This window comes from Arvicola amphibius, chromosome 1 (genome assembly GCF_903992535.2).
Source record: "Arvicola amphibius chromosome 1, mArvAmp1.2, whole genome shotgun sequence".
Lineage (NCBI taxonomy): Eukaryota > Metazoa > Chordata > Mammalia > Rodentia > Cricetidae > Arvicola > Arvicola amphibius.
In genome coordinates, this window is record NC_052047.1 from 159,666,201 (window position 1) to 159,692,666 (window position 26,466).

Here is a 26,466-nt window from a genome sequence, read left to right on the forward strand (position 1 = left end):
ATTTCCATTCTTGAACACATTTTTATTATTAACAATAGATTAAATATTCACAATAGTATAGCTAACTTGTGGGCACAAACATGCCCATCTACAACAGTCGATTATTTTATGACCAGTCTTTCTTATGTTTTACCTACTCATCACACTTTGCAATGGACTGAGGGGCAAGGTCTAGAAGAACCTATGTTGTTTCCTTGTTCCTCAGCTTTTAAATTGTGTTTCTTTACTCCATTTCAAACTCTCCTGGAGTCATTGAATAGTCCTTCCAAGACCCTGAACATATTGGTTATTCCATCTGTTTTTGCTTGGAGAACGCTTTCCCGATGTCTTGGCTGCTTCGGTCTGAGGACCTTCCTTTCTTTGTAGCTCTTCAATATATATGTTTTCTTCATTTTTCCTATTATGACTTTCTCAGAAACCTCCATTTTCTACAGATGTAATCAGATTCCTGCTAAAAGATGATGCAGATATGACAAGCCTTTCTGGATATGAAATACCATCTTTCACCCTCATCCTCAATCGCTAGGACAGCTATGGAGAGATTTCCTGGCAGCAAGCAATATTCCTCAGATTTTCTGGGGCTATCTAGGAACATGAGGGACTTAGAAGTTGGACCCAAGTGCCCAAATCACTCTTTCTGCATGAGCTGTTTTTATTTCTAGCCCTGATTTGCTTATTAAGAAGCTGTTCACTGAAGGACTTTCAATTTGAAGATTTTATGAAGGAAAACAGGGTTCATACCAATGAAAGTCCTAAGTAATATGTCTATTCACAGTAGGTGTGACAAAGGTCATGTATAAGTCTTGTTTTGGATCTATGACCTTAGGCTCTAGAACAGTTTAACGTTCCCAGTCTTCTCACGGGCAGTGTAGTTTTATAAACGTATGCACATAGTTATCTATCTGTAACAGTATCCTGTTGTTCTAAAGGGACTGACTCTTTTGTCACACTGCACTGCTTTTCTCCTCTTTGTGGTCTCCAGTTGAGCTATGTCCTGGGTTGATTTTGTCAACTTGACACAAACTGGAGTCATTCGAGGAGATGACCTGAAATGAGAAACTCCTTTGGATTGTCTGCAGAGAAGTATACAGGATATTGTCTTTGTTAATGATCAAAGTGGGGGGTCTAGCCCATTGGGGTGGTAGAATAAGAAAGCAGGTTGAGCAAGCCATGGGGAACAGACCAGTAAATAGTGTTTCCCCAGAGCCTCTGCTACAGTTTCTGCATCCAGATGTGTGCCTTTAGTTCCAGTGCTGACTTTTTTTTTCCATGAACTGTGAGCTAAAATAAAGCATTTCCTCCACAGGCCACTTTTGTTCCTGGTGTTTTATCACAGCAACAGAAAACAGACCAATACAACCTGTTCTCTATCCTTCCAAGGAGGGCTCCAGGCCCCACTGAGATTAGCTTGCCCGGCAGGAGGAAAACTGAGGCAGCTCCTCTGAAGGAGTTGCATACCTAGGCCTTTGGCTCTCTCCCTTGTTATTGGTTATTTGCTAACATGGTGGCTGCTTTTGGTTTTCTATAGATTTCCTTCTTGTCTGTGGTCTCCCCTCTATGACAGCCAATGAGCAGCCTTTGGGCTTCTGCTTTGCTCTGCCTTTAAACTGCAACGATGCTTTCCCAATTTGATTGCCTGTGAACTCACGGTCTGGTGGTTCACATTTCCTTTTCTCTAGTCAGAAGCTTTCAATATCTCAATTGGCTTGATGGAGAAAGCATGGGGTTCCTATTATCTCCAGCCTACCATGAAGCAACCCTCTCCCAAATCCAGCCTCACTTCTGCTATCCAACCCATTTTAATAGCCAATTCTCATACTCCTAAGTTAGAAAAAGAAGTGACACAATGCCAAATGTTGTACCACCTTCCTGAGCCCTGAGTACGTGGGATCAGAGCTAGGCAGGCATGCCGGATGCCTTGGGGAAAGGGACTGCAGCCTGATTACAGGTTAGCCAGACAAGAATGATGGTACACATGGACCACCCTAACCCAGCTCTCAAGGCTGCCCTAGTGTCCTCAGTGGGTAAGGGAGTGGCAAACTGCTAAGACCACAACAACATACTATTTGAACAGGAGAGAATGGACTGCCTGTCCCTTACAAATAGAGGAATACGAGATAGTAAGTATTTTCCTCTATGAGCTGGAGCCCTGCACAGCAGAGGTAAAAAGCAGATCAATGGCACATAGACTGCCTGACAGAGTGGTCTGTAGCGCAGAGTGCATTGCAAGTGACATTTGATGGTGGGCATTCAAAGCCAGATAATCACTGAGGCCCAGGTGGCAAGAGTAGCAAGAGGAGACAACTCAATAGCCTAGCAGTAAATGTTTAGGCCTCGTAAACTCCAAGCCAAATACTTTGAAATAATAAGGAGGATGGTAATAAGAGTTGGTACACAGAGGGAAGACAACAGCAATACAACTGGGAAGGGAGAACACCATGAGAATTCTCATGCCCTCTTTGCCTAAACACCGAGAAGAGCAAGAAGGGCTTGTCTGAGCAAGTTTTGTTTGGAAGTTAATGTAATTGGTGTAGCTTGGACCCAGAAACCTAAGTAGAGCAGTAAGGGAAGGAAGAAAGGACAGATCTCCAGACAAAGGAAGAGCAAAGCTCAGGTTGGGTAGGCTGTGTGCATTCTGATAGAGTGGCACCAGCTACACAGTAACCTGGAACCTAAGCGTGTTTATTGTGTACAGTGCAGGAGGGGAGGTTATTAGTCGCTGGAGGCAGAAGTCTCAGGCTCTTCACATCTGGGAGGAGGATGTGCAGTTGCTCGCTTTTGCACACACTGTCACACACTGTCGCATCTGAACCAATGGGAAGTTTGGAGATCCCTCTGAGTCTCACCAGGAAAGTATTTGCTATTTCTAGGGGTCTGACACATTGGTCCTTGACCTGGCTGTGCCCATGTCAACAATGCACATTCAATCATGGCTTCCTCCACTTCCAGCAGGAAGTAGATTCTATTCCAGGAGGACTAGGGAGAGTCCAGTGTTTTACTTATAACATGTGGCTCTTAAGCTGGCAAGTGCTCTAGTTACAAACGCATTGTCCAGGGAACAATGTTGAAGTGTGCCAAGTGACTCAAGAGAAACGAAATATTTACAGCCCATTGTGGTGCTTTTAACCATCAGCCAATTGACTTTCTTATCTGTAGTAAGTACAGTCGTGTAGTCATTTCCTTCTAACGTAAAGAAAGAACACACACGCTTAAGCATGCACATAGCCATGTCTCCCCTAAAAGAATGTAGAGGGGTGGGGGAAGAGAACAGAAGAGTCAGAAACACTGTAAATGGCAATTACAATTTCCCCCCAAGTGGCTCATCCTGTGGAGTGTGCTGTTGGCTGCGCTGCTGCCATAGCTCTTCTTCGTTGTTCAGGAACAGAGCCCCTTTGGCAAATTAGATTATTGGAAAAGATAATGATCTTGCGTTTACATTGTAACTTATTTCTCCTGATTTGGAATACTGCAGTGGCTGCCGGACTGCTTTGTTTTCCTATAAGAGTGGATTTTCCAAGATATCTGTGTGGGGAATGTGTCCCAGTTTTCTGTTGAATGAAGAAGTCCAACCAAAACGACCAGCCCATTTGGACAGTCTTCACAGCCCATGGACAGTTACTGTTAAGAAAACTTGGAGTGGGCAGGAGAGTTATTATGCACAAAACACTGAGAGAGACAAAACAGAGATGGGGGGGCTTTTTCTGATTCTTGGCAAAAAAAAAAGAATAGAGATGTTAACAAAAGTTTTAAGTGTAGGAAAAAAGTTGGATGGAAGGGAGACTAAATGAAGAAGGGCAAGAGGCAAGACAAGATGAGGTTGGGGTGCAGAACATGGGTGCCCACAGCAGAGTCATCCAGTTGCGGAGTTTGCTGGTGGTACTGACCATGGCTCCTGCAGTTACGAGGCTCACCATTACAGACTTGCTACTTCATCTCAAGCTCCGTAGCTTCCTAAATATCTTCTTTCTTAGATTTTATTTCGTGTATATAAGTGTTTTTGCTTGAATGTACGTATGTGCACCATGTGTGTTCTTGATGCCTGTAGAGGCCAAGAGAGGTTTTCAGATTCCCTGGAGCTACCTTGTGGATGTTGGGACCTGAAGCCACGTCCTCTGCAAAAAGTAGCTGTTGAGTCACCTCTCTAGCCTCTTCCTGAAATTTAAAAATAATACCTGGGTGTATTATCATGCTTCTAATCCCAGAATTGCAGAAACTAAGGCAGGGATTCCATCAGTTCAGGACCAGCATGGAATATGTATTAAACTCTAGTCCAGCTTGGGATATAATCTCAATAACAGGGATTATCACCACTTCCTGAACATTTCTATAAAGTGATCTGTTAGCATTAGTCATTTTATAATGACTTGTAGCTAGTTTTCAAAGAAAGGTTAAGAGGTACAAGCATTGAGTTTTTGTGTCTTTGTTTTCTCTGCATTTCCGTGCCCAATGACTGACTCAGGTGGATGCCTATTAAATACTTGCCTACTCTAGGCTGTTTCAATAGGTTCTTTAAAATCCTGGTTCTTTTAAGTTGGTCTTATCTGTAGTTACTTTCTTGCTGTGGTATCCTACTGCAGGAGACATTTTCTCAGTCATCAGCCACTTTGTTGGCACACTGAGCTTACTTTGTGACCATTAGTAAGGCATGTCCTATGTTGAAACTATTTTTTTAAATTAGTTATAATATGTCAAATATAATTGTATATTATTAGTGATCTCCTATTAATTGAAAAAAATCTAAGCTTTTAATATATTAATTATTTGTGTCCTCCCAGTGAAGTAAAAATTGTTAAGACATTAAACATCCTCTGAGGTACTCTTACTTTGGCAGAATGACCTGATAATTCAGTGTCAATCATAACCTACCAAAGATATCCAACTGGCCAGCACCAAGTGTTATAGTATATGCAAAGGAAAGATATTAGGATTTAAGCCTCTCAATGCTGGAATCATATCTAGCACCTGTCAAAGCACTGAAGTAATGCTTGTGGGAAAGCAAGGATGAGCTTTTAAGGCATTCATGCACGGCTCAACAAATTCAGACCTGAAAGGAACTCAGCTTTTGAGTATAACATATATGAGTGCCTTCTACAGGACGTAGAGAAAAAAAAAAGCAAGGGACAAAACTGCTTCTTTCCACGTAGGTTATATCTCATAAATAGTTAAGGTATTTAAATATTTACTTAAATATCATAAACATGATATTTGGAATAAATACTATGGTTATAACCAAAACTATAGGTGAGAGACAAGATGAGCAACCATCACTAAAGATAACATTGAGTTTTTTTTTTAAACTGAGACTTGAAATTACCTGAGAACTAGTCAGACACTCAAAGCCCTAATGCGGCAGTGACATTGGAATATGAGAGGGTTGGAGAATGTGCTGTAGTCTAGTAGGTGGGATAGAAGAAAGGTTGTCAAACAGAGAGATGAGGGCCCGATAGGCCAGGACTTCATATATTGCTAAGATTCTATGTACCATGAGACCCTTTGGGGAAGGGGGGTGTTGATGTAGGGAACATGACACGGTCCCTGGAGATCAGTCTAGTTTCTCAGCAGAGTGCACTACAGCAAGGTACAGCACCTATTAGTCAGGATTTAGGACAGTAACCATGTGTGAGAGAGAAGTGGATGAGTTGGAACGATGTTTTAAAATTGGACCTGAGATGATTTCATAAGATTGATGCTGACTGCAGGAAAGAAGGAAAATTACGGGTTTTACCTTAAGCAGTTAGGTGGTATGTGGAGCTAGTTCCCAGGATGCTGAAGACTAGGAGAGGAACACCTTTAGACAGGTTTGAAGATCTGTCATTCTGATTTGGCCCAATGAAATTCAAGGTGCAATGTTGTTTTCAGTTTTGATCTGAGTGTGCTGTGTGGCAATTCACTGGAGAAGGCGTATCTGTTAAATTTTTAGTGGGAAAAGTGATTATTGGAGAGACTGAAAAACAAAATAACACAAAACAAAAACCTTAGCTCTCCAAGAGCATAGGTGGGGTTTGTGAGGACTTCCTCCATTCTAATGAGCTCTGTGGTTCCCAGAGGGAACCTGAGAATCAAATCTCAGCATTCTCTCCAGCTCGTGGTGCCTTTCTCAGAGCCATCCCTCACAGGAGAAGGCAAAGCAAACAAAGAACTTGCTTACACCGCATTGCACATTCTTTTCCTGGAACCATCGATCAAAGCTCTGTTTATTTCCCTGGCTTGCTGTATATGGGAATGAGAATTCTCCAGTAATATGAAGGATGTCTGCCTGCCTCATCATGCAGGGTACCCTGGGCCACACATATCCCGTTAGCAGCTAGTTCTGTGACTATCCTACCAGGCTTTGCAAGATGGGGGAACCTTTCTTAATCTTTGCATAAACAGTCTTTCCAAGTGAGCTTTTATTCTTTAGCTCATATAGATTTTTATCTTGCAGAAGATATTCACACTTGCAGGTTGAGAACTTTCAGATATTAAAGAATGCAATCTAAATGGCAAAGTTGCTTTGGATTCAGAAAGAAATATGGGTTTTTAGCATTTACTGAGTGGGGAGAAATGCCATCTATCTTTCTAAATGTAATAAAATTCTATCTATGATATTGTAAATTTGTGTCAGGAAAATAACAACAATAGCAATTACATTTGCTGCACTGCAGATGGAACTGAGGGTTTTACATGCTACCACTGCACTATAGCCCTAACCTTGTTTTTACTTTTTGTTTTGAGACAGGATCCCACTAAGTTGCCCCCGCTGGTCTTGAACTCATTCAGTAGGTCAGGCAGCTCCTGAGATTATAGTCCTACTATCTCAGACTTTCAGTAAGCTATCATGACCAGGCTGCACCATCAGGCCTGGTCATGATAATGAGAAGAATTACTTCATTTCTTATTGTAGAAGAAAGTTTATTATTCCTGTAGTGGAAGATTAATTTTTTAATCATCTTTTACGATTAATTTATCGAAATAAAGGATGTGAGTTTGTAAGAGTTGTAGTATGGATGTTTGTGTCCCTCAAATTTACATGCTGTACCCTCATCATCAGTGTGCTAATTATTAGTGGTGATGCGGTCACAGGCCTGGAGCTATGAATAGAATTAACATTCTTACAAAAGAGGCCCCAGAGGGCTACCATATTCCATAATTTTATCATTTTTGGGACAACATCCTGACAAGAAATAACGTAAGAGGAAGGGCTGATTGTAGGATGTACTTTGAGCGGACACGGTCCATGGTGGCAGGAAGGTGTGGCAGCCGGAGCATGAGGAAGTTGGTCACATTGCATCTGGAGTATGGGGGCAGAGAACAGACAGGAAATGGGGCCAGCCTCTGATGCCTTGATGTCTACTTCCATGACATATTTCTCAGTAAGGTTTTAATTCTTCCAAAAGTTCTGCAACCTTCCAAAACACATCACTTGCTGGGGACCCAGCGATGAAACACACAAGCTAATGGCAAACGTTTCACAATCAAACCATAACAGCCACTTGCTCCTTGATGTAAAGACATGGCTAGAAGTGCCATGTGTATCTATGAGAAACAGGCTGCATGATGCCGATGGCGAGAAACTAGCAAGTGTTGACATCACTTCTTATTACACTGGGCAAAGAAGGATCCAAAGGGAAACTCTGAAATCAAATTCTGCTCTCTGCTGAGGAGAGAAGAAAACTCAGCACCAGCATGCCTTCAAACGCCCCAAGTCTCCCTCTACTGATTGTATCTGGAGAGTCAGAAGATCTGACGAACCACACAACCATGAGAACATGGGAGCTGACTTGAATGGTAGCTTAATGGTTGGAAACCTTCTCAGGACCATGGGATGCTGGTGAAAAGTAGCCTGAGACTGACCAGATGCGGTCATCCATACACAAAGTAGGTTCAAGCAGGAGCATGGTCACTTCAGAGCCTAGGACACTGAAATTTATGTGGGGGAAAATATGGTCACCCAAACCAAGGAAAAGACAATGACTTGTCAGGTAGAGATTATCTTGACGTGGCATACCACGCCATGGGCTGGGAAGCTCTTATAGAAGAGCTGGCCCCTGCTGATACCTGAACAAAACTTCAGCTCAGCTGGTAACCTGCTTGACCAACCCCAAGGCTGTGCATTCCAGCCATTCTGGACAAACAGATTTGAACTGGAAGCATTTGTGGAAGCTCCTACTATTAGAGTTAGGCCTAGAAGACTTCTTAGAGTTTGGGGTGACAATGGAGAAACACCCACCCCAGCAAGGAAGAGATATTGACCGATGCTGTACATTTCAATTTTGTTTTTATCTCACTTCATGCTTTTACTTTTCGTTCATCTCCACTTTGTGTAACCGCTTGTTTTGTTTCGATTGTTAATTAGATTTTATGAGTATTCCTCTCTTGCATTTAGTTTGCTTTATTCTGTCTGCTATTTATTTGACCTCCAACCCGTAGTCTTAATTTCTCATTTTTAGTTTCTATTATCCCATTCTTTCTACTTCTTTTACTTCCTAATTATAATTTTCTATAGCTTTAATCTTGAAGCTTTCAACAACACCCCAGTTCCTTTGTTTCCCAGATCTGTTAGAGATATCTCAAGGTATTCCAAATGTTTCTCATTTCATCTGAGTACTGGGCTCCCTCACAAATTATTCTTATTTGTTGTTCTTTGCCTGTCCCTTCTAAATAGTTTGGAGGGTGCTAAGCCCAAGGAAGGTCATTCACTAACAAGGCCCACATAAATGAAACATAGCAGGGGAGGAGAAAACTTAGAGACACACCATCTCAACAGATGCACAAGTCACAATTTACAAACACAAAATTATAAAAAAGGCAAAAGCTATGTAACCTTCCAACCCATCCCCAACTTCACAAGGCCTGAAACCAAAGACAATAAAATGATTGGAATGCAAGGAAGAGAATTCAACCTCCCAGTGTTAACAATGCCCAGTGACTTTAAAGGTGGTTCAAAGAAGCAGAGGAATGAAGTACGGTAATCAATTCTGCTGATAAAATCAATACCATGGATGAGGAAATTAGCCAAGATGAATGATAAATTCAACAATGTGGAGGAACAATTCAGCAAGGAAATTGAGACTCTGAAAAAGAATCAAACAAAAATGCTAGAAATCAAAGAGCCATAAAATTAAAGAGTCAGTGGGAAGAAGCAGCAGGAGGCAAAATTAACCCGGAAACAGATGAGGGATGGGGGAGAAGGCTGAGGGCCAGCTACATCTAAGGAGCAATTAAGAAAACAGTGGTCAAACCGAAGCTCCTAGGAACTCTAGGACAGTGAAAAATCAAAGCTCTCCAAATCCATAGGCTAGAAGTAGCGGAACTCTAAACTAAGGGCTTAAAATTTTTTCAATGAAATTATAGATCTAAATTTTCCAAGTTTAGGGAAAGATATAGGCATTCAAGCACCAGAGGCATTTTCAACTCCTAACAGGCATGAGAGAAGAATCTCACAGACCTTGTCATCAAGCGGTTAAAACCACAATACTACTAAAAGAAGTAAGAGAAAAAGCCAACTTGTCAGCAGTCAGCAGCGGAACCTCTGAGCTCTGTAGAAATCCGGAAAGTTAAGGTACTGAAAGACCCCCACTCAGTAGTAGCAGCTAGCAGCAGTAACGCCATTTTGCAAGGCATGAAATTTTGCCAGCATAAAGAACAGGAAAGTTCAGTTAAAGCTCAGTTCAGAGAAACAAGGGCAATGAGGGGCCAAGCAGGATATCTATGGTTGGTCACCTGGGCCCTAGCCCAGGGACAGAGACAGTTGGTACCCGAGATATGGCTAAGTCAGCACCAACATCTGGTTACTTGGAACGCCCCGTAGCTGTTTCCAGACTCCCCCACAACTGTCTCCAGGTACCCCGACTTGAACCCCCCGCCTCATTCAAACTAACCAATCAACGCTGCTTCTCGCTTCTGTACCCGCGCTTTTGCTCCCCGACCCTATAAAAATCCACTGCTCCAGCCTAAAGGCGCGCTAGTCCTCCGAGAGACTAAGTCGCCCCAGGTACCTGTGTATCTGAATAAAGCCTCTTGCTTATTGCATCCGAAGAGTGGTCTCGCTGCTCCTTGGGGGGGTCTTCCCAGACTGGAAGACAACCCACTTCGGGGGTCTTTCAGTACATAAGAATGTTTCATGTCCCATTAGCACATAAATTACCAAGCAAAGTTATCATATACACTGAAGATAGCTTTTAACGTTGGTAGAGAAACAAAAAAATGTTCTCACTTAAGCACAAACTAAAAGTTCATGATCATCAGGTTAATGTGACAGAAGATACTTGAAGGCATTCTACACACAGAGGAGCAAGAAAGACAACTACAGCCTGAGATTATAGTGAAGAGCATAGCACAGCAACATAAACCCCACGAGAAGTGACATATCAATCAATGAAGACTAAGGAAGAATCAGATCTATGTAGTGATGTAAGTCAGTGAACACCTAAGGTGAACAAGGGAGGCACTCTTGTTCTTCAACAGTAGATGAACTAACCAGGAAACAAAAATCTCTCAATGTAAACCTTAAGCATTAGAGGTCTCAACTTCCCAATTAAATGCACAGACTAGCTGCTTAGGTAAAACACAAGATCTGATCTGGAACGATGGCACCGCAGTCAAAAACATTTACTGCTCTTGCGAAGGACCTGTGTTTGGTTCCCAGCACTCAAGTCAAGAAGTTCCCAACTCCAGGTCTAGGGAAGCCGATGCCCCTTTCTAGCCTTTGCAGGTACCCACACACATCACATGTGAATTCATGCAAGTCCATGTACAGCACAAGAAGTTTGAGGTCAGACTCTTCACTGCAACCTATTGGTCATGAGCTCAGCACTGAAAGGTAGATACGGGGCCTTTTACAAGTCATTTTACTCCTTTTACCTTTGTGGGAGGAGGCGCTTATTCTACTGTTCACTGACATCACTCCAATACTTCCTGAGTGAGAGCCTCTCTCTGGGACTCCATAGTGAATATAATTGGAACGCATTTGCTGCCATAGGAAGGGAATTCGGAAGTGACAGACACCATTTATGCAAAGGAGTCAGTCTTTCAAGGCACCTTCAGGGATGATGGGGAATTAAGTTACCATATGCTGTCTGAGGTTTCTGTCCTGCCTGGTCCTACAGTCATTCAGTCCCAAAGAATCACACAGAAGTCTACATCAATTATAAACTGATTGGCCCAGTATCTCAGGCTCTTCTTATTAACTACTTCTTATAACTTATATTAGCCCATAATTCTTGTCTCTGTTGGCCACATGGCTTAGTACATTTTTCAGTGAGGCTTCCTCTGTGACTGGGTTATGACTGCAGACTGAAACTTCCCTTTTCCCAGAATTCTTACTGCCCCACCTCTACTTCCTGCCTGGTCATCCCGCCTATACTTCTTGCCTGTCTACTTGTTAGCCAGTGTTTATTTAAATACAAGTGACAGGGTACAGACCATTGTCCCAAAGCAACCATAAGCAAGTGCATGGGTGGGAGTGTGAACCTGACTGAAGGAAAGCATCAATACTTACTTCAAATAAACCCATGCAAGGATGTACAAAACATACTCTTGGAAACACAATGTAGCTCATGTAATGTTTCACAAAATGGGAATAATATATATAACTACTTCTTAAAATAAAATTTATCTGATAAATTTTTGATTGTTTGTTTTTACATGGTCTCCATGCTGGCTGGGTACTCACTATGCAGATCAGGATGGCATTTAAACGAGGCTATTCTCTTGCTCCAGCTGTTCAAATGCTGGGACTATAGGCATGAGCCACTACACCTGGCTAATTGTAAAACTCTAAAACATAAACAGCTTTATGAAAACACTATAATAAAACCCAGGTTACTTTTCCTCCATATCCACTGTTGTTAAATTTTTTAAAAATTATTTCACCGAAGACAACTTTTTTCTAATTTTTCTAAAGCATAAACTCCAGATGTCATATCTTTTACATCTAAATAACTGAAAAGATAAAAATATTTTCTAAAGAAAATTTTAGCAAAAGACACCTATCATCATTTCATTATGTCCTCTAAGAACATTAGCAATACTTGTTATGACATTGTTTTCAATAGAGGTTTGAAAGAATACATTGTGAAATAGTTACAGTTGTACCATTAGATAAGGAACTGCCACAGAAGGTAAGGAATTCCCAGACCTGACAATTTTCAAAAATAAATATGCTCAGTGACATAAGGGAAGGGACTTAGGGAAGGACTCTTATATTAAGCAATTGCTGTGTAGATGAACATATTTTTATATATTTAGAATATTAAACTGTTATTTTATTAAATGTTTTAATATAAATGCTATTATTTATAACTACATGTCAGTTTTATAAATTCCATTTTTCCTTTGCTGGAGTATTTATATTTAAAGGCAAATCTCAGACATCATGCATTTTTATTTCCACATATTTCTGTCTATATCTATAAAATGTATTTTGTGTGTGAGCATGTGCTTATATGTGCCTGTGTATAAGTGTGCATGTTGGTGTATTGGTGAGTACATGTGTGCGTTCAGGCAAGCACGTGTGTATGTGCATACATATGGAGGCCAGAAGACAATCTCACATGCCATTTCAGGCACCTTTCACAGCTGGTTCAAGACAAGGTCTCTCATAGCCTGGAACTTCACCAAGTAGGTTACACTTGGCAGCCACTGATCTGTTAGGAATCTGCCTGTCTCTGCTTCTCACTGTGCCATTGTTGAGACTGTAAGGGCATGCCACCATGCCTGCCTTTTTTTGTGGGCTCCAGGGGTCTGGAGTCAGGTCCTACCATTTACAAGGTAAATGTTTTTATTGAATGAGCTGTCTCCCCAGTTCTTTACTCCCTTTTAAATAAATGATTTTTAGAAGTTACTAGAAGTTTATCACAGGTGGGAAGTTATAAGGAAAGAGAATAAATTAGGCATAAGAATCTGTGGAAGAGGCAGATAGTTAAAAATACACGGAATGTTCACCAATATTTGGAACAACATGGTGAAAGTTTTAATTCACCATCAAGTCAGCACATCAAGATGAAAATGCCTCCAGGCTTTATCGGGTCCTCTGCATATTCCCAAGGCATTATCTCAAAAAATTAGCACGTGCTGTACAACACTTTGAATCTACTGCAGCTTAGCTATAAATTTTAATGCTTTAAAAAACAAACAGTACAAAGTTCTAGATAAAACTTTATTTTGGCTAATATTTAGGTTTGGACTCAAGTTCCCACTAACTTCAGGAAGAACTTCCTCAAAACACTGTTGTCTGCCTATTGAAAAGAAGAGTCAGGAGACCCAGAGATGGGAGCTGTGTTTTTCCAAAGACCTCAGACCTGGCGGCTCTTAAGTTTCCTGCTGACCCACGAATGCCTGTCAGGCTGCCAGGGTTGACTGTGGGACCTTTTCCTTATCATCAGTGTCTCAGGGGAGGTAACAAGACTGGATTCTTCGAAGACTATGGGAATCACCTTTAATATTTATTATTATATAAAGTAATTATTTTTAATTGATTTTATTGAGCTCTACATTTTTCTTTGCTCCCCTCCCTGCCTCCTCCCTCCCCTTCAACCCTCCCCCAAGGTCCCCATGCTCCCAATTTGCTTAAGATAGCTTGTCTTTTTCTACTACCCATGTAGATTAAATCCATGTATGTCTCTCTTACAGTCCTCATTGTTGTCTAGGTTTTTTGGGATTGTTATTTGTGGGCTTGTTCTCTTTGCTTTATGTTTTAATGTTTCAGGGATACATTCTGGACATTTATTTTCTCTGATCATTTTCCTATAATTCCCTGCAGAAGTGGGGCTTAAGTATCCATGCTGATATAGCACAATACTTCCCTATAAACTCTCTAGACACATGCTGACTGTGCTTATCAGGTTATCAGAGGGCTTCTGCCCTGAGCTTATCCAAGATGCTTCATGCCTAGTGGCTAGGATCTGGAACTCAGAGACATCCTGCTCATTTCTGCCTGTGGAAATGACTCAGAGAATGCAATGGGGAGAACCAGATCAGAGACCTACCATGAAGAATGATATGGCAGAAACTGGTCAACAAAGACAGACAAAAAATGACACCCTGAGCCACACTAAAAACTGGGATGAGGAAGAGAGAAAGCAGCAGCCTCCATCCTGCTGACTTCCCAGCTATGCGTGCAGGTGTTTATAATAGGGTTGGTCACCCAAGGGTCTGTGAGAGAATTCAGTAACTTTCCAAATAACACATTACCCCCACAAGCAAGCTTGACCTGCTATCAATTCTGGGGACCAAAAAATAAAAAAAATCTTGACTAAGACAGTTTTCCTATATTTTAGGGAAGGTGGGCCAATGCCAACCAAGAGCCAGTTGTATTTCATTCATTCAGTTTCAACAGGCTTTTTAGAAGTTTTTATTTCACTAGGAAAACAAGCAGTCTTCTCTTACTAGGTATGGTCAGCAGGTTATGCTGCACTTACATCCTTTCCTCCAAAGCAAGACTCTCAGTACTGTCGGCAGAGTCAATGGGAGGCAGGACATTGATCCAAACCTTTCTACATGAAGACATGAAATGGTATGAGTTAAAAATGACATATGGAGCAGGATCATATTGAATTAGACTCTCTGGTCTTTTAAGATTATAGGGTCTTATTAAAGTGTCAAATCTGACAGTGCAAGATGGATTTTGGTGTTTTGGTGACAGAATGAAGGGCAGATGTCTCTCTATATAAATTTTTATTTTATTTTTTCCTCATGTAAAGAAAAATTTTGATTTTTAAATAGAAAAAAATCAAGGGACCATTTTGTCTCAATGGATGAATATGACCTAATATATCAAACCAGTCCTATAACACTGAAGCTTTTGAGAACTGATAGGTACAAAATCAATTGGTATAAGGTGCAGGGTAGTAACATTACCTTTAAAGTTCCTGTTTTGAGGAGTTATTTTTATTTTTACTAAGACATAGATGTAGAGAGAAGTTTCTGTCGCACACAGTCCTGCAGCTGTTCAGTCCCAAAGAAACACACAGAGGCTTGCTTATATTAATTATAAACTGTTTGGTCTGTTGCTTAGGCTTATTACTAACTAGCTCTTATGATTTTTATTCACCCATAATTCTTGTCTAAGTTTAGCCATATGGCTTGGTACCCCTTCTCAGTAAGGTATTATCATTCTTCCTCTACACCTGGCTGGTGACTGACTCTCTGCCTTTCTTCTTCCCAGAATTCTCCTAGTCTGGTTGCCCCACCTATATATACTTCCTGCCTGGCTACTAGACAATCAAAATTTTATTAAACCAATACAAGTGACAAATCTTTACAATGTACAAAAACATCATCTCACATCATTTCTCCTTTTTTCTTTTCAAAGTAAGAACTCTGAACCTAATCTCTTTTGTTTAGCTTTTTTTCCTGACAATTATCCATAACAACTTGTAACCAACATGCTAAACAAAGACAAACATACAAAATCCATTTTTTGGGGGGGAAATGTGGGCATAGTTTTCTAAGATACTTCCTGCTGATTGGGAGTATTGATAATATTATGGGGATCTAAAGAAAATTTAGGATTATGGTCAAGTGTTGACTGGAGTATTCTGTGAGGCTTGATCCTCTCAGTCAGCAGCCTTGAAGTTGTTCTGGATGTAGAACTGAGAAGAAACTGCAACTGAGGTGCTCTGAAACATTGGATCATCTGGGATCATTGGATCATTTATTTCCATTGGAGATTTTTCAGGTGGTCTTTCTCCATAAAATCTTATTTTTCTTAACTAAGAATGAACCCTCAGCCTCTCATTTCCTGTGGAAACAAATGCAAAACCTTTTCTCCAAAGTAACATAACTTTTGACTTTAATTTTGAAGTCAGTGCATTTTTAAAAGATATATGTTGGGTTAATTCCACAGCATTTATAATAAAATGCTTTTTTAGGAGCTGTTGTTCATTTCTCAGTGGCCAAACAATTCAAAGACAACATAATAACATACAGTACCCAGATTCTTTGTGTATTTTCCATCTTTACATAGCTTTTTTTTTTTTTTTTAAAAAAAAACTCTACTTTTATTTTTAATTTTTGGTTTTTTGAGACAGGTTTTCTCTGTGTATCTTTGCCTATCCTGGATCTCACTCTGTAGTCTAGGCTGTCCTTGAACTCACAGAGATCTACCTGTTTCTCACTCCCAAGTGCTGGGATTAAAGGTGTATGCCACCATTCCTAGCTATTCTATTTCTTTTTAAAAGGACTTTATCTATTCTTTATCCTTTATCTATTCTTTATCCTTTCTCTCCCAAGCCTATGCATATTTTTAAACATACTATAAACCTTTTAGAGGTTTTTAGTTATCCATCTGAATTTGTGTTTACTATATATATCTGTCCTTCTCTGAGCACATGAGTCTTTAATCTGCTTTGCCGCAGGGCTAGGATTAAAGCTGCAGCTTTGTCAGCTGCCTCCACCCCAATGCTTATCTTCTTGAGAGTGAAGCTTCATGGATAAGGTATAGGCAGGAGCCACATTTATTGCCACAAGTCTGTGGAGTTTCTAGGTCCATGCCACCACCAAGAAGCATGCCACTGGTTGTTCATAAACACCATTTAAGTGTTTGGTGGCAGGGCCTCTTAAAAGAGTTGCAAGGTTTTTTGCTGCTAATGCTGAGTCAGGAAGCCTCTCTTAGAGGAGCTGTGCCTCTGCTTGCCTTTGGCAAACAGTGTTTACCCAAGAAAATGCTGCTACCAAGAAGCCATGCTTAACTCTGTTTTTTTTTTCTGTCTAAACCCTTCCCAAGTTATCTGTTTTTTATGTGGATGAAGATGCCAAGTGTTGGACACTATTTGTAGATAGAAGTTTCTGTCCCACCCAGTCCTAAAGCTATTAGGTCTCAAAGAAACACACCGAGGCTTATATTAATTATAAACCATTTGGCCTGTTGCTTAGGCATATTACTAACTAGCTCTTATGACTTAAATCCACCCATAATTCTTATCTATGTTTAGCTACTTGGCTTGGTACCTTTTCTCAGTAATCCATTCTCATCTTGCTTTCTGTGCATCTGGCTGATGACTGACTTTCTACCTTTCCTCTTTGCAGAACTCTTCTAGTCTGGTTGCCCCACCTATACTTTCTGCCTACCTACTGACCAATCAGCATTTTATTAAACCAATATGAGTGACAAGAGCATTATCCCATAGCATAGTTTCTTATTTTGGCACAGGAACTCAAACAGGGTGAGAACCTGGAGGCAGGAGCTAATGCATAGGCCATGGAGGAGTGCTGCTTACTGGCTTGCTCCTCATGACTTGCTCAGCCTACTTTTTATAGAACCCAGGACCACTAGCCCAGGGGTGACTGGGCCCTTCCACATCAACTACTCATTAAGAAAGTTCTCTAAAAGCTTCCCTACAGCCCAATGTTATGGAGTCATTTTCTCAGTTGGTGTTCCCTCCTCTCAGCTGACTCTAGTCTGTGTTGACATAAAATTAGCCAGCACAATTGAGCCCCTGTCATCTTGACACACATGCTTTTTAAGATATAACATTTCCTTATTTTGTTCATCCCCAAGACCTCATATTGTAAGTATTACAAAAATAAAACATATTACAAATTTAGCAATCCCACAGTCTTTACCAATTTTAAGACTTTATAAGTTCAGTCTCTATAAAATACAAATTCTCTTAGAAATTCAAAGTCTCTCAACTGCGTGCATCTATGAAATAAAAGATAAATTAAATATTTTCTTACTTCACAAAGAAAGAACCAGAGCACCACTACAACCTGAACAAAGCAAAACCATACTCCAATGGAATAAATAATTCAATGTCTGATATCAGGGATTCACTCACCATCTTCCAGGTTCCTCCAGGGGTCACTTTTCTACCTCTGCCCTCTGTAGCACACATAGTTTGTCTTCTAAGTTCAGGTCAGCTCTACTTCACAGCTGCTACTGTTCTTGGTGGTCATCCCATGGTACTGACATCTCCAAAATGTCATAATCTTCTCCTGCAACTTGCCGATAATCTCTCTTAGGTTTTCACCATGGTCCTTCAATCCTCAGGCTTCTACTGTTATTCTGACTGCAATTTCACCAACCGTATCTCATGGCCTCTCACAGTGACAAGCCTCAAATGCTCTCCATGACCCTTTCATGACTTCAAAACCAGGACTATCTGGGAGGATCATACACATGATCAAGTTTGGATGCCAGAACAAGGCACAATCTTGGGTACCTCTGAACACAGCTTGCATGTACTGACTTTGAGAAAATACTTCCCAGAAGATTTCACTTCTATGACTCTGGCCTCAGTCACAGCTAATTGATTTCTCAGACCCTAGTGGCCAGCATCTGTTGTCCCAGTAAATTGTACTTAAGTGTTTCTGGTCTCTTGTTAATCACAGTTAATTCTGCTCCAGCTGCCCAACCACCACAGATTCTTCACATAAATGACCTGGTAAAAATCTTTGCTTCCCTCTGGAACTTCACAAGCCAGGCCTCCATCATCTGCATTGCATTCAACATGCTTATCTTCTATGGTCCTAAAGAACAATCCACTGAGCTCTCAACACTCAACGACTTTCCTAGCCCAAAGTTCCAAAGTCTTCCCACAATTTTCCCCAAAGCATGGTCAGGCCTGTTATAGCAACACCCCATTGTATTGGTACCAGTTTTTGTCTTAGAATGGGTTATTATTGCTATGATGAAACACCATGACCAAAAACAAGTTGGGAAGGAAAGTGTTTTTTGGCTCATGCTGCAATATTCATAATCTATCACTGAAGAAAGTCAGGAGAGGAACTCAGTATAGGAACCTGGAGGCAGGAGCTGATGTAGAAGCCATAGAGAGATACTGATTACTGGCTTCCTCAACCTACTTCTTTATAGAACCCAGGACCCAAAATAGACTGGGCCCTCTATATCAATCATTAATTAAGAACATATATTCTACAGGCTTTCCCAATCTTATGAAGGCATTTTCTCAATTGAAACCCCCTCCTGTCAGATGACTGTAGCCTGTGTCAAGTTGACATAAACTTAGCCAGCAAACATATTTTCATTAAAAAGTTAGCTGATTTGAGCAGTAGACTGATGTGGGATGCACTTCTGTACACTGTGAATCTGTGTTGCTTTTATTGGTTGATGACTAAAGTTGCTTTGGTCTATGGTGGGGGCGGAAAGCCATACAATACAGGGAAAAAGAAGGCAGAGTCAGGGGAGAAAGCCAGCAGTAGCCTTAGAAGCAAGCTGTGAGTTAACAAGCTACAAGCCTCATGATAAAATATAGACAGTTAGAAATGGATTTAGTTGTAAGATCAAGTTAATAATAAGCCTGAGCCAAACAATTTGCAATTAATATTAAGCCTTGGAGTGGTTATTTGGGAACTGGCAGTCCAGAGAGAAACCTTTAGCTACATGAGAGTCTCCTTTAGAAAATCCAAGGAGAAATTGAATGTAGCCTGCTTGTGCAAGTTCGTTCCCCAAGTAAACCTTGTTTCTTTCTACTCCAAAGCAAAACCAACCTTTACCAGAGGATCCTGTGCTCACTGATGGATTGGAATGCAGCAGGCACAACATGGGGACAGGGACATTACAACATTGCTAAAATTGCACTGTTATTTATTTTTTAAATTAGTTTTATTTATTCTTTGAGAATTTTGTACATATATACAGTATATTTGGACCTTATCTTCCCTTTCTTCCCCCTCTAATTTCTCTTAGACCTTCCTCCCACACCCTTCTCCAACTTATATTCTTCCTTCTTTCTTTCCTCTCTTCCTCCTTTCCTTTCTTTTCTTTAGTCCTTTCTTTCTTACCTACTTATTCCAATTAAAGATGTCCATATACACATGGGTAGGATTGTCTGCTGGAACATGGACAATCTTCAAGAAGCCACGCACCTTAAGAAAATTAACTCTCCTCCTCTGAGCAGTGATCAATGATCCAATGGCCAAAGACTTTTATCTTGTGGTAGAGTCTAATAAACTGTCCCCTATCCATGATGGAATGCTGACTGCTTGGATCTTGCATAGGTCATATGTAGGCAGCCACTTTTGCTGTGAATTCGTGTGTTCTTGTGCAGACTCATTTCATATCAACTTGACACTTACTAGAGTTATTTGAAAGGAGAAAATGTCAATTGAGTGTAGTGATTAGCTGTGGGCTGGCTTCCCGCCGCCCTAAGCCCCAAAATAATTACACAGAAACTGTATTCTTTTAAACACTGCCTGGCCCATTAATTTCAGCCTCTTACTCACATCTCTTGCTTTAACCCATATCTAATTATCTGTGTAACACTGCAAGTGGTGTCTTACCGGGAAAGATGTAGCATGTCTGACCTGGTGGCTGGCTTCATGGCATCTCTCTGAGGAGAGGCACGGTGGTCTAACTAACTTAGGAGAGGCGCGGCATCTGACTGAGCCATCTACCTCACTTCCTTCTTCCTGTTCTGTCTACTCCACCCACCTAAGGGCTGGCCAAGGCAGTTTCTTTATTAATGAATGAAATCAACACAAACAGAAGATTCTCCCACATCAATTGAGAAAATGTCTCCTTAACTATTGATTGGTGGGGGAGGGTCCAGCCTATTATGGGCAGTGCCTTCCTTGGTCTGGTCATCTCAAGTTCAATAAGAAAGTAGATGAGCAAGCCACGGGGAGCAAGTTAGTAAGCAGTACTCCTCTGTGGTCTCTGAATTAGCTCCTGCCTCCAGGTGTTTGCCCTGTTTGAGTTCCTGGTATGACTTCTCTCACTGATGAATTATCACCTGGAAAGTGTAAGTTGAAATAAACCCTTTCTTTCCCAAGTTGTCTTGGTCATGGTGTTTCATCAAAGTAATAGTAACCATAACTAATACACCCATGTAGAGAAGCCACTAATTTTTTTTTTTTTTTTTTTTTGGTTTTTCGAGACAGGGTTTCTCTGTGGCTTTAGAGCCTGTCCTGGAACTAGCTCTTGTAGACCAGGCTGGTCTCGAACTCACAGAGATCCGCCTGCCTCTGCCTCCCGAGTGCTGGGATTAAAGGCGTGCGCCACCATCGCCCGGCAAGAGAAGCCACTAATTTGCATTGCTAACTTCTTATTGAATAAGGCCAGTCATTCCCTGAGTCCTGTTTTCAAGAACTGTATTATATCATGTCATCAGCATCCACTGAACTGTCACAATCAGTAAGAATATGATAATTCAAGTTTCCAAGTGAATATCAGACATAGAAAGCTCACATAACCTGCTGAAGATCCCTCAGTTCCGGAGCTGGGCTTTGAAGCCAGTCAATTGGAATATTAACTCAGTGATAAGAGCCACCGTGGGCTTTCCTAGTCACTTCTCTTCATTTTTAATACGTCATCTCTAATACTTTAAAATACCACACGAGATGACTAATTTGCCAGTTCTATAGATAAAAAGAAACTAAAGACCAGTAGCTAAAAGTAGGACATTGAAGTTCTACCACTGATTTTAATTGGTGGCATTTGAGTAGTCTTTAATCTGTTTTTCTATTGCTTTTCCTGCCCAGGGCTTTGGGATTCTTGGATCGTTAGACTTATTTTTCATCCAATTTCAGAAATTACCAACCATTATTTCCTCAAATAACCTTTTCTGTCTTCTCTTCTGGAACTCAAAATATAGGTATATATTAAATAGCTTGATATTATGCCCCAGGCTGTAAAGTTTCTCTTAAGTTCTTTTCAATCTGAAACCTATGGATGCACTTAAAATGTAAACCACATTAGCCTGGTACTGTGGTGCAGGCTTACAGGTCCGGTGCGTGTGAGTGTTGAGGACAGCTTGATTTCAAGTTCCAACCCCAGTTGGGGAAGCATGGCAAGAGTACATCTCAAAAAAATTATACATACAAAAAAGCTTCAGCCATGGTGGTAAGTTTTGCCATCACCAAAATATTATATCCTATTCAATAATTATAATTCTGTTTTCATTTAAGGAATTTGCTTAAAACTCAGTGAACATGCATTTTTCTTCCAGAACTCCTGTATTTTGTAAATTAAGCTATATTTGTAGGTTTATATGCACTATATGTTTACATATATACTCATGTTATTTGCCTCTTCGTATAGTGACTTATGTTAAGAAATAATCAGGGGTGAATGAGATTACTCAGCAGGTAACGGCACTTGCTGCCAAGACAGATGACATGAGTTCAAAACGAGGGTTCTACTTATGGAAAGAACGATGACTCCACAAGTTATTTTCTGACTTACATACATACATACACACACACTGGAATACACACACACCCATAAAATAAATAAAAACATAAACTAACAAGTTTTAAAAGGAAAAAATAATCACATATTAGGTACTTTCTGTGCACAAAGTGCTACCCTGGTTCAGGAGGACCAAAAAGTTGAGATATGAGAGCAAGAGAGCAAGGTAGAAATGAATCACAGTGTGATGCTGACTTACAGACCCCGGAAGTTTAAGATCATTTCTTTGGAGGGTCTTGGGAGAGTAGGCGACATGGGTTGTCGGGTTTAGCTCAGTATGTTTAAATTATTTTCAAAGCATTTGTTCTATCTTAGAGGCCTTGAGTACTCAGGACATTTGAGTTGTTAATGACCTAAAACAGCTGTGGTTCTCAACCTATGGATCACGACCTCTTTGACAAACCTCTATCTCCAAAAATATTTAAATTATGATTTTCTTTTTGTTTGTTTATTTTTGGCTTTTGTTTTGGTTTTTTGCTTGTTTATTTTTGTTTTTTCAAGAAAAGGTTTCTCTGTGTAACAGCCCTGACCACACTAGCCTCAAACTCACAGAGAGCTCTGCCCCTGCCCCCATCCCCAATGCTGGGAGTTGTGCACCACTATGCCTGACTCCTAAGTTACAATTTGTAACTGTAGCAAATTTGCATTTATGAAGTAGCAATGAAAATGGTTTTATGGTTGGGGAATCACAACATAAGTAACTGTATTAAAGGTTGCAAGAACAGGAAGACTGAGAACTACTTCCCTAAATAATTAATTAGCCAATGGTGTCGTGGATGGGAGTAAACATGGAGTCTTCAGGAAGACCATTGAATTTGCCACCTGTAGGTCAGAAAGTGAATAAGAAGTTGCTTCTGCCTGTAAGCTACTATCTATAAAACATGATCTAACAGATGTTTATCAGACATGACTCAGCTTATGCTAAAGGAGATGTAGAGGTTTGAATGAGATGTCCCCCATAAGTCTTGGGTATTTAAATGCTTGGTCCCCAGTTGATGACTGTTGGGGAGAAAGTATGTCACAGGCGGTAGACTCTGAGATTTCAAAAGACTTACGCCATTTTGAGCTAACTCTCTCTGCTTCCTGTTTGTAAGTCAATATGTGAGCTCTCCGCTGCTGCTCCAGTCCCCTGCTGCCTGCTACCTCTACTCTGCCTTTATGGACTCCAAGCCTCCATAAGCCCCAATCTCTTTCTTCTATAAATTGCCTTGGTCACAGCAATAAACAATTAACTAATACAGGAATACTGTTTGAAAATATAATCATGTTACTTCACTTTTCTGTGTCTTGCTCTCCACAGGGAAAATACTCAGGTTTCTCTGCTTCATAAGTTCTAATCAAATGCATAGCACAGCTGGCACATGGTGGGTCATAAGATGCGTAGCACAGCTGGCACATAGTGAGTGTTATTATTGTTTTATTTCTATCTCTTTCTTCTTTTTCTTTATAGTTTTATTTCCTATCTTCTCCTCCTTCTTCTACTCTACCTCTTCCATCCCCTTTCCCCTGAAACCTCCAAATTCCTCATTTTCCTTTTAAGAAAAAGTCTTGTTCTGTCATTCAGGCTGGTATCAAACGTATCACGTAGCCCAGGTTAGCCTTGAACTCAAAATGATCTTCCTACTTCTGACTTTTCTACTACGGGGATTACCACCATACCCTGCAAAACACTATTACTCTTAAACTTTAAAAATCAAGCATAAGGAATGTGAAGAGAGGAGAGAGTCCCGAGTGAATGTGTGCTGTTGACAAGGGCACAGCTATGTCACAGACATCAGTGCCTCAGACCCATGGGAATCGGGAACCTTCCCCAGGTGAGGCTCAGGGAAATGGCAAAGCCTTTCCCTGGTAGGGTACTAATGTTGACAGTATACAGAACGTTTCCACCTTTACATATGTTGGGGCTCAAACTCAGGTTGCCAAGTTTGTTGGGAAACAGCTTTACCTGCTGATCCATCTTGTGGGCCCCCTTTGTTAGCTCCTGTCATTGATTTTAGAGTCACCTACCTCAGAGGTACACACCTGTCAACTTTGCCATGAGCAGCACCTGCAATGTGTGGTCACTATGATAATGAATTTTTAAGTTTCAAAATCATAGAGGCTGCTTTTGTCTGTCTTGAACAATTTGAAATCAGTGACCCTTTATGTGGGTCTGCACGTAGGTACTGTATGATTTTTTTTTTATGTTAGAGGGCTCAAAACATGGCCCACAGATCATGCTAAGTTAGTCATTTTTAAAATGGTTGCTCTGAAGAGAGTTAGAGATAAATGCATTTGCAGAGGTCATTAAACTACCAACGACGTCACCTCTCATTACCTGCATCACCATCTCCCCACCTCAGGCCACCCTGTTTCTCCATCCTATACCTTCCCTAAACCTGATCTTATAAGGGTGGATTTTAATCCTTAGACCAGCCCTCTTCAGTTTTGGTCACCTTATGAGCAAAACTTTCTCACTCTTGCAAAATGCCTTGTTCAGGGATTGATATATTGTGTGCTACACAAACTGAGTTTAGTCTCAGTAAAAGTACAGGCAATTCTCATTACTTGTGGTAGTTATCATCCACAAAGTTGTCATAACCAGGGAATTTTAAGCTTCTACCCTTCTGGGAAATACGGGCTCGGTTTCTGTGAGCTTCTGTTACAACATATTTACAACATATTTGTCAACCAATCAGCATCCAGTCTTGTTTGATAAATTTCTGTTTAGAGGCACTTTGTCTACTACACCTTGCTGACATATTAATATTAAGCACATGTAATTCATACTCCCTTCAGGGTGTGTTACAGTGGTATTGGCATATACAGACAGACACACATACACATATTTTTGTATGCATTTTCTCTATAAGGCATACAAAACTTTCTTGTCCCTAGCTAGAGTAGATGAATGTTTGGCATTAAAGTTTGGGGGGCATTTTCCACAGTTAAATGACCAACAAGAAAACACAAAAATACAAAAAATATAATACTAAACATACTGAAAAAATGGTTTTTTACTGTTGGGTCACTCAGTGAGAAGGCAGGGTGCCGTCTGATGCAAATTTAATTGAGGATGTGTCTTCTGGATCAAAAAGCATCACCTCTTGTGCATGTCTGTAAATAACTACAGTGATATCCTGAGTTTTGTGTTGTTAAAGAAGTTTTAGTAAACAGGCAAATTTACAATTGAGGAATAGAAAAAAAAAGCCAAAGAATTAATTATAGTTCATTCTGCATTTCTCCATGGCTAGCCTTTTATTTTTTTTCTTTTTTCTTTTTTTGGTTTTTCGAGACAGGGTTTCTCTGCAGCTTTTTTAGAACCTGTCCTGGAACTAGCTCTTGTAGACCAGGCTGGCCTCGAACTCACAGAGATCCGCCTGCCTCTGCCTCCCGAGTGCTGGGATTAAAGGTGTGCGCCACCACTACCCGGCTAGCCTTTTATTTTTAAGTTAGAGTGAGAGTCAGGGAAATATTGTGAAAACAAAGAAAAGCAGTCACATTGTGGGATAAAGATGTTCCCATTTTATCTGTTGGTTAATATTTCCAAAAATTGTATTCAAGTATATAAAATAATATCAAACCTCTTTCTGTTCGGTAGAGACTTTAAAGTCTTTTTATGGTGATGAGAGTTTTTTTTTCCCAAAATAAAGCATTTCTTAAATTATTCAGTACATAATGTGGGAGCATTGCTTTAAGGTGTTCCTAGAACAGCAAACAAACAAACAAACAAAAAGCAAAAGTCATCTCTAACAGAATCCGAATGCTCAAAAATTTCCATTCCAACAGGGAAGTCAAGCACTGTAAGCACTGTTATTAACGCTGACAAATGACCACTCTCCCAAGATGCTTTTCAGGTCAATGGTAGACTGTGTCTTTCCAGTCCTATTTCTCCTAGACTTAATTGTCTCCTGTGTCATATCTGAAGTTAAATTCCTAAGAGTGCTGTAATTGCCAGGGGCTCACCTCGAAGGAAGAATGTTCACTGAAAATTTGCATTCTTGCTGCTTCTCAGAGTTGGACATTTCCAACTTTAATAAGCAATTAAAACAATTCATATCAAGAGGTAGAACATATGCATCTCAATTTTAAATTCTGCTGGAGGTGAAAAGGCTGAACACTGGATGTCTGAAGATTGACAGCTGTGCCACAGCTCCTTGGTATCGTTTAGAGTGGCAGCATCTTACCGAACAGTGACCTTACAGATGAAAGATGGCTTTCACTCATTTTCAGCCTGGTCCACCCAAGCCTGTTGTAAGAAAGAAGTACAGCTTATGAGTTTGGGATGTTGTTAAAAAATTTCATGACTTTTTTAGTTATAAATATTATAATATATTTCCTTTTAGAATCATATC